Here is a 9,629-nt window from a genome sequence, read left to right as displayed (position 1 = left end):
TTACCTACGACCGTTTTTTTAATTACTATCAATCTGGATTTAATTACTAACAATCACTAATGATAACTTTTTAGAGAGGTTATGTTTTCGTGTATTGTCATTGCCACTGAAAGTGATGCAACGACTTGTTGTATAATCAGCTGATTTCCTGTAATTACGTGTTTGTTAAACTTCGTTAAATATTACATTGCTAGCAGCATTCTTACCATAAATAATATTGTATCATGTACAATTCGGCAAATATTTCATTTATTTTTGGACTTCCACCAACTTAATTAAGAATACGCGAGTATCAACATGAACAAGTCGGATCAACAATTAAATTGGTCAACTGATCAGCTGATTAGTTGACGTTCGAAGCATTACAATTTTAATTCTTTTCTCTCAATACTTGAACCTCATTGGTCCGTTACCTGTGTGGATATGAGAAAACTATGCGGATATGAAATGAAACTATGCGGATATGAAAGTAAACAGCTGTAAAGTGAAACTTTTCAATTCTAAGAACTGGACTGAAATGGCTACTTTAAAAAACGGTCGTAGGTAAATATTTTTTTCCTACAGTTACCTAACAATGTACATGTTCTCTCACTGATTTGAAAAAACAAAGTGGCCAATTCGCTCATCAGTGAGACAATGTTAACATTGTCTCACTCTAATTACTTTGTCTCACTCCAGATTTGCAACTTGAAGGCACGAAATAGTGAGCGCGTAACATGCAGGCAAGTCGTATGCGCACGAAATACGTTGGCAGCACTGGCTATAAATCAGCTGGTCAGCTGTTGTACTGTTGTATTTGTCACTTCACATTAAATGTAATATTAAAAGTTCACTTCTGTGTAAAAATAGGTTATGTTTCTTCACCAATTTATTTGTTTTATGGTAACTGTAGGAAAAGTATAATGTGCAACTCGAGTTCAAAGTACAATTGCCTCACTCGAGAAACCATTCGTGAGTAAGTATTTCTCTCGAGTGAGTCAATTGCTTTCTTTGCTCACTAGTTGCACAAATAACCATTAAAATTAGATAAATGACCATTGTTAAATAGGAAATCTAGAACAATATAAGCTTGCTAATCTTTTAACTCAACCAACAGAGTTAGTAAAATTATTTTTAATTGTTGTGCTACGGAAAAATACTAAAACTTTAAACATCAAAGTCAATTACCTTTGCTGTAAAAATTACAGTTCAAAAAGTCATCTTTACTTTCCTATAAAAAACAAAAAAATCAGATTTAAAAAAAAAAAACCGGTTCTGATTAAAGTTAGTCTGTTATGTTATGTTCCTTAATTCTAAACAAGATAGTGACTGCTGCCCCCATTGCTGAAAAAATTACGGTTCAAAAGTTATTGTAAATTGTGTTATTTTTCCAATAAATCTCATAAAATAACAACAACAAAAAACGGATTAAAAAACCAGTTCTGATTTTGATCCTGGTTTGATTTTGAATAAATCTTTTAGGGTCCTTACCATTCTAAACATAATAGTGCAACCCCCATTGCTGTAATTAAGGTTCATTGCAACTTTTGTGATTTTCCCTATAAAATATTATAGTTACTCCCATTGCTTACCCATGAGGTTGTTGACAAGCGAATGGGAGAAAGTATTGGTATGTGTCAGAAAACGGTTGAATGGTGAGGAAATTGACAGAAGTGGTAGGTGATATTTTGAAAGAGAATAACATTTCCTACAAATTAATGTTTTGCATGTCTTAATAATACCATTGACTATCGATAATACTCCATAAAGACAGTCAACAGTTGCCTCCAAATAAAAATGTGAAAACCTCCGTTTTCAATGTATTTCTTATGGAAACCAAGTAATTTTTAATTTCCACCATAAATCCTAACAAAAACATAGAGTACTTTTATAACTAATTATTTGCAAATCCACAGGGAATGAGCTATCCAAAGACCCAAACCTGCAGACTAAGGGAATTTCCATTTAAACCCGGCTGGATTTACACTAAACTAAAATATTGCTAATTGTTAGGTTTATTTCCTATTTAAATAACATTAATTTTAGTGAGTACTTAGGTTTGCTGCTACAGGGAATATATTGAGGTGTGTTTTTTTATTGAAATGTTGATAGCTTAGTGTGAAATAAACAAAATTGACAAATATGGTTAAAAGATATCCATAAACAAGCAAACTACAACAGTTTATTTATTCTCCATAAGAATAACATGGGTATTTTAAATTTACAATTTTTTTTTACTATCTCTGTAACAGTTGGGCATACAACAACGCTTCAATATACAAAATTAATTCTTTTTTTAAGCTCTACAAAATGGTTTGAAGAGAAATTATGAAATTTTGTGTTTTTAGGGTGAAAAATGGGAAAAACCAATTTTTAGCCCATAAACCCCTGTTCCCATAGTCTGATTATGCTGGTTCGCGAACATGTTTGAATGAACGTAGGTTTACAGGTTTCTACCAAATTTCATCAAAATCGGATAATTTTTGCTTGAATTATCGCGCTAACGGACACATATATATTTAAATATATATATATATGAATTTGAACGGATGGTGGTTTTGGCCTCTGGGGACCTCAAAACGAAAAATTTAATCGGTCCCGGGTCTAGGTCTTACCATGAGACCTACGGTAATAGCTTATTCTCTATATGGGAAATTCGCTAAAAATAGTTCCAGTAGAGAAAAGAATTTATTTGTAACAATAAATACCTCTGCCTTAAAAAATAAGGTTGCCAAAGACACAGAAAAATAGTAAACATAAAATATCGAAGGATTATACAGCTATATAAGACTGATTAATTTTGATGTTTTCCATATAGATGATTTCTCATTATGGCCAATGAACCTCTTAATGTTTCATGAATAATAATTTTCAAAAAGGATCTGTCCAAATCATATATTGTTTCCAAAAGTTCACAAAAAATTTTGATAATGTTCCTCTAGAACCAATAAACAATCCAATCACCTCAATTTTCGAAATTTTAAAATTTTGCTTGAAATATTCAAAGGTAGAATCATAATTTTTTTTCTTTTCTTCATTTACTTCGTTAGCTTGATTTATGTTTATTTCAAATCGAATTGTAGGATCGAGAATTATGCCTTTGTTAGTTTCTCTTTCAATCAATAAAATATCAACTCTTCTGGTGCTTCCGTTAGAAGAAAGACAGTGTACTTCTTCTTGCACTTCCCATGTATTATACCTTTTTCGGAAGGCATTTGCTATGATACTTCTTATTTTGTGGTGCCTTGTGTTTCTTAGAAGTTCAGCAAACGGACAGAAGCCAAGGGCATGTGCAAGGGTTTCAATCTCACCACAGGCATGCCTGCAGCGGTTATTGCCCTGACTTCTGCCGTGGAGAACACGCACTGGCACCACATTTGCAATCATTTTTATACTGTCTTTCCACTCAGATTCTGACAAGCCTTCTTTATTAATAATACTTTTATTTCCCGGAGTATAGTCCTTGAAAAGTTCAACACCTTTACCCTTCTGTTTTAAGCTTTTCCAATTTTCAAACTCTTTTTCTCTTAAGTCATTTCTTAATTTTTGGGTATTTATTGTTTGATTACGATCAATTTCTTCTAGGTGTAATTTTTTTAAACAAATTGTTTCTATCCGTTTAAATTTGTCTTCATTTATTGTATAACAATTTTTAACCCGTCTGAGTATTTGTATAGAATTAAGTTGTTGAATATATGCTTCCCATTGAGCCTTAATTAATCCAAGTCCTTTATATTTTTTTGGGCTATATAACATAAAATCTGGAGTGTCAGTTGGTAAGCTTAATATTTCTTTAACACTACTTTTAACCAGTTTGTCCAAGTCAGTTAAAAATGCTACTGGTAATTTATGGAGTGGAGCATTTTGAAATGGATATATTAACGTTGGCCATATACATTGATTAATTATATTAAACTTTTGGCTTGACAAAAGTAATGTAGTCGATGTTAGTCTTTCTAATTGGGATTTGAATTGTTTAATTATTCTTTCTTTATTAAAAACGATCCCTTGGGAAAAGTTAACACCTAAATACTTTATGTTTTCACTATCTGAAATACTTTTTATGAATAAGTTTCCATCTAACCAGATATTACTTTCAACTAGAAGCCCTTTTTCAATCACGATAGACTGACATTTGTTGGGGTTTATTTCTAGTCCGATCGAATTAAGTAAATTAATGGCCATTGAAGTAAGGGTTGCAACACTTTGTTTGTCTTTTCCAATAATAACTAAATCATCAGCAAATCCCATTATGGTTAGTCTATCTAAATCCGGCAGAAGTTCGTATCCGTAAGCCATTTGAACTTCTTTTTCACTTAGTTCATTTAAAATGAAATCTGTGCACAAATTATACAGCGTAGGGGATAAAGGTGCTCCTTGTAGTAACCCTCGTTTGAAGGGAATCGCTTTTGTTTTACTTCCACCAGTTTCAATAATAGTTTGGTTGTCTAACTGAAGATTTGCTATCAAAGTTTTTAACTTCCTAGGAATGTTATGTGATTCTAGCGTTTTAACTAGGTGTTCGTGCCCAACACAATCATAAGCTTTGTTAATATCTAGAAAAACCAATGAAACATCTTTTTCCTCTGTCTTAGTTTTTGTTAAAATTGAGTTCACTATTTCTACATTGATTGTTGTTCCTGGTGTACTAGTAAAACCTCTTTGGTTTGGGTTAAAACGTATATGACCTCTCAGTCTTTTAAGTAGAACTCTTTCAACACTTCTTCGTAAGACAGAGCAAATAGATATAGGTCTCCAGTTTTTAGCATCTTTAACATCACCTCCTTTGTAAATTAAAACTGTTCTTGCAAGTTTAAAACAATCAGGGACCCAACCTTTTAGCATCATGATTGTACATATCTTTGCCAAAATAACCGACACTTTCTTACATTTTATAACTCTCATTAACACTTTGTCTACACCAGGAGAAGTGTCAACAGCAATTGATTTCATAGCATTCATCATTTCTTCAGCAGTGACAATTATTTCTTCAAAGTCTTCTTCTTCATTAAAAGTAGTCGATTGTGTGTTTTCGTAGTGATCTCTAACTGATGTATTTTGCTTAGCAAAAAGATTGTGGAACTCCTTGTACAAATCATTTGTAGATATCTTACAAGATACATCGCCAGATCCCATAACCATCCTGCAAGCTTTTCGCCTTTGATTATAATACAGATATTGTGCTTTTTCGTACAAATATTTTTCTTTTCTTTTAGACTTTTCTCTTTTTGAAGCTCGCATTGGATTGCTTGAGGTTTTATAGGTTTTACCATTATTCAAACTTAGGTTTGATTTTCTTAAGTTGTAATACTTCATTGCAGCGTGTTTAGGTCCAGGCAAATAGTTTACGGCTGAAGCTAAAAATGTTGTAAACTCGTTCATTTTTTGATTCAACTGTTCAATTTTATCTAGATCTGTTATTTTATCGAATTTTTCTTCCCAATCACACAACATTTTTTGAAAGTCAGTGTCTTTTGATTTGGTTTTAACTTTGTGGGTAACCTTTTCTTGTAAGTCATCAACGTATTTTTCAATTATTTTATCTCTATGTACTGTTGCATGGGCTCTGCTTATGTGAATAACTAGACTTTTTACCGATTTTCCACAATGGGGGCATGTTATACTTTTCTTTTTACTTGGAACAATGTCAGTATTTTGTTCAAAGTTTTCAATGCTTTTCATGCCATTTATATTATTTGTATTGTTAAGGTTATCAGTCAATTGGTTATTAGGTTTGAGTGACGTGTGAAAATCTGACTCTGAGTCACTATCATTATCATCGTAATATTTCAAACAAGGTCTGGTGTACTTAGGATCACGCGAAGGAGGTATCACTACAGCAAATTCATTTGTAGATGAAGGGCCAGGTTCTTGACTGTAACTGTAAGTGACTTTTTGTATAGACCCATTTTGCAAAGATACCTTTGATTTGTCAGTTGATGCTTGGTCCTTATGTGAGGCTTTAACACGTTGGGTGCTGATGACGGGAATTCCCGCAATTGCTTAACATTGAAATAAATGCAACTTTTATGTTCAAACATGTCGACCGCACGAATAGTGTTAATGTGTGATTCTAATCTAGTAAATGATTTAAGACAGAAAGGACATTGTTCTTTTGTAATATTTTCTCCTGTAGGACCTGGATTTTGGTGTATATCACCACATAAAAGCATAAGAAGCACAATTGTGTTGACTAAGTGTATTGCTTCAAATGATTCATTCTTAAGCAGCAATGTCCAGTACTTTTTATTTGTTTTGTACTTAAGTTTACTTAGCTGAATTTTAGTTTTTGATTTTGTGTGTGTATATATAAAGGAAAGATAGTTAAACGTTACTCTATCCATTTCAAAGATATGATGATCCATTGCTTGCTTTTTCAGAAATTTTCCTCTTGTTTGACAAACCAGGGTCATTTTTAGCAATAAAAACATTAATAACATTGGAATGATACTTTTTTGTTTCATTTTATATTTGATTTCAAATTAGGCCTACTATTAATTTTGTATCCTTTTGATTATAACCCTTTTCATAAGAACCATATGTTTTGGTATTAAAACCAAACAAAACAAAAGAAACAAAATACTAACTCACAAAAAGTTTGGTTAATGAACCTTGGACAATCTTCAAACTTTGAAATCTATTAATTTACTGAGAGTTGCAAACTTACTATGGGTAAATTGAGTTCCTCATCTAATTCTTCAGTTCATATATTACAAAAATAAACTATTTAAACACTTTTATCGTGAAAAACTTGTAAAATTTTAAGAGCATAAATGTTTAACAAATTGCTGTTTACTGAACCGCGGTCTATGGATAAAAGAGAGGTGATGGCATCTCTAAGGCTTTTGCTATGTGTCGCTTGCAGCGAACACAGTTGTGAACTACCTTTCCAACAGCCCTTCTGCCTTTCAGGATCCACACTCTGTCACGAAGGATGACAATCAATGCTTGTACTCCTGCATGTTTATTCTGTGAATGGTACTGCCTGATCATTTTCTCAACAGCAGGGTGTTTGCTAGGTAGAATGGCAGGGTACTGGTATTCAAAACCTTCCTCCCGATCTGATACTCTGGTTTTCATTCTTATGATGCCATCTTCATCCAAAAATGTTTGTACACCACTTAGCTCTTGAGATTTTAGACGTTCAGGAAAGCTCTCTCTTTGAATCGATTTAAATGCAATCTCTTCTGCCTTCAAGAATTCTTCAGAACTGATGTTATTTCCCAAGTTCAATGTATTCTTGGGAGACATTCTCAAGATCCACGCTACAGTTCTTACTATCTTAGTATACTTGGAAAATCTATTTCCTAACATTTGAGCGATTGATATTGGCTCAACAGAACTAGCAGGGACGACAGATTTACGAAGTTCTTCCTTAAGCTCTTCTGGATCAGGTGATGGGCGTTCTGATGGCCATTTATCAGGAGAAGCATATAGCCATTGAGAGCCAAGCCACCATTGAGAATTGAGTAATTTTTTAGGAGTGCATCCCCTGGAAAGAATATCAGCAGGGTTGTCAGGTCCTGAAACATGTCTCCACCATGAAAGTTGGGTCAATCTGTTAATTTCTTTCACTCGGTTTTCAACAAAAACAGACCACTTCCCTTGCTTTGCAATCCATGCTAGAACTACGGTGGAGTCCAGCCAATAATAAACTGGGACTTTGGGGTTGTTGAGACACTGTAAAGCTAGACATGAGAGTCTCACACCAGTAATTGCACCCATTAACTCAAGACGAAGTAAAGTAATTGGTTTGATTGGTGCAACTCGTGATTTAGCTAATATAAGATTTATTTCAATGATACCATCTACTTCGGTTCTTAAGAATATACAACATCCAAAAGCAGCTTTACTGGCATCACAAAAAACATGTACTGTACTTGAAGCATTCAAAAATATTCTCCTGCTCAATACGCACCTTTCCAGGCAGCCAAGTTCCTCGACCCATTTTTGAAACGAGGTAGTTCTTCATCTGAACCTACCTTCAACGTCCAAGTCGTTTGCAAAATAATTTTGGGAATCAGTCCAACCGGAGCAGTAAAACCAATAGGATCAAAAACCTTTTGAGCACATGATAGCAATGTCCTTCTGGTAAGTACTGAGTCCTTGATATTCAAAGGTTGAACATTACAGTACAGTTCATCTTTACCTAGCTTGTCCTCTTCAATATTTCAGAAACATAGTAGGACCAGAGTCAATGAGTTTTGTACTGAAGGTGGTACAGTAGACCCCCTCTTAACCGACCTCTCATTATCTGATAATAGATTTATCCGCCTTCCCTCATAAAATATTACATTTAGTTTTAACCGACCTTGTTTTGATAGCAATTCGGTTTAACAGCTAAGAAATCTCTAGATTTCCGCTTCCACGCTCAGCGATGGGAACATCACCCTAAACTCTAAAGAATGTTACTAAGAATACGTTATTTTAGAGGCTATAAATAAACATCCTATCTCGTAACAAAATGGTTCTTGTATCTTTAATTTTGACAATAAGTTCTGTACTCTAATATAATGGATTTGGAAAGAATCACTTAATATTAGCAAAGTTATTAAAATAGGAATTTTTATTGACTCCGCCTACGACTATAATTTATTCCACTGAAAATATTTGACTTTACCATGTTTTGGGTTTATTTGTAGCTTTTCTTTCCTCAATAGGCCTACTTAAGAAAAAAGGGGATTAGTGCAGTTTGTTTTGTAAATAATGCACACACGACTTCAGAATACTTCATTTTTAAGTTTTTAGTGATTGCCTGTTTTAACCGACCTCTTGAGTTATCCGACCTAGGTCCGGTCCGGTCCCATTAGGGTCCGATAAGAGAGGGTCTATACTATATTTAACTCAGACCTTCAGTGATGACCTTTAATCTCATCTCTCGTCCAAATCTTAACCTTCTCTAAAAGTTTATTTCCTTTCTCTCTCTTCTCTTCATACCCACTTAGGTTCACCTAGTCCAAATACAAATTAAGTATGCTTGGACGACACTATATTCTTGTTAAACAATCACTTTGATAACAACCAAAAAATGTGTCCAAGGCTTTTAAGGCCTTTTTTATAAGAACTTTTTAGAATTTTTTCATAAGGCCTTTTTAGTGACCCTGGTTGTGTCTAGTTACCACATGTCGATTATATATTTTTATGGGTTTGAGTTTCATTTAGGTTAGTGTTTGTTTCTTAAGCCTCATAAGTCTCATTTGAAGGTTAAATATTGTATACATTTTTTCAAGTACTGATTCTTGATTAAAATAGTGCTTAACTTCTGCACTTAAAAAAAAATACGAGTATGTTTGTGTCCTGTCCTTAGCTACCACAAGAGGTGGTGGTGTAAAAACCTACCCAGCTGTCAATGCACACCTCTAGAATCTCGTTGTTATCATATTGCCTCTTAGAAATAATTGTTCCACAACTGACTGAATTCTGACTGTCAAAAATTGAAGTGTTATGTGTATGTTAAGTATGTGTAGTGTAAATAAATAAAATATTTTAGTATGGTTTTGCTAGAAAATAAAGGTTGGTTTTGGCTATGGCTACACTTGGTGACTTAATCATCTGGACCAGGTTGTGAATAAATTAAGTTGTGACGACCTGGTTACAGTAGGTGCTACATTTGTTGCCTCGACCTGCAAATGCTCCAAGACATGTAAGTT

Source organism: Macrosteles quadrilineatus, unplaced genomic scaffold (assembly GCF_028750875.1).
Source record: "Macrosteles quadrilineatus isolate MER2022 unplaced genomic scaffold, UCM_ALF_1.0 Scaffold_1__1_contigs__length_201487025, whole genome shotgun sequence".
Taxonomy (NCBI): Eukaryota; Metazoa; Arthropoda; class Insecta; order Hemiptera; family Cicadellidae; genus Macrosteles; species Macrosteles quadrilineatus.
Note: the sequence above shows the minus strand (reverse complement) of the source record.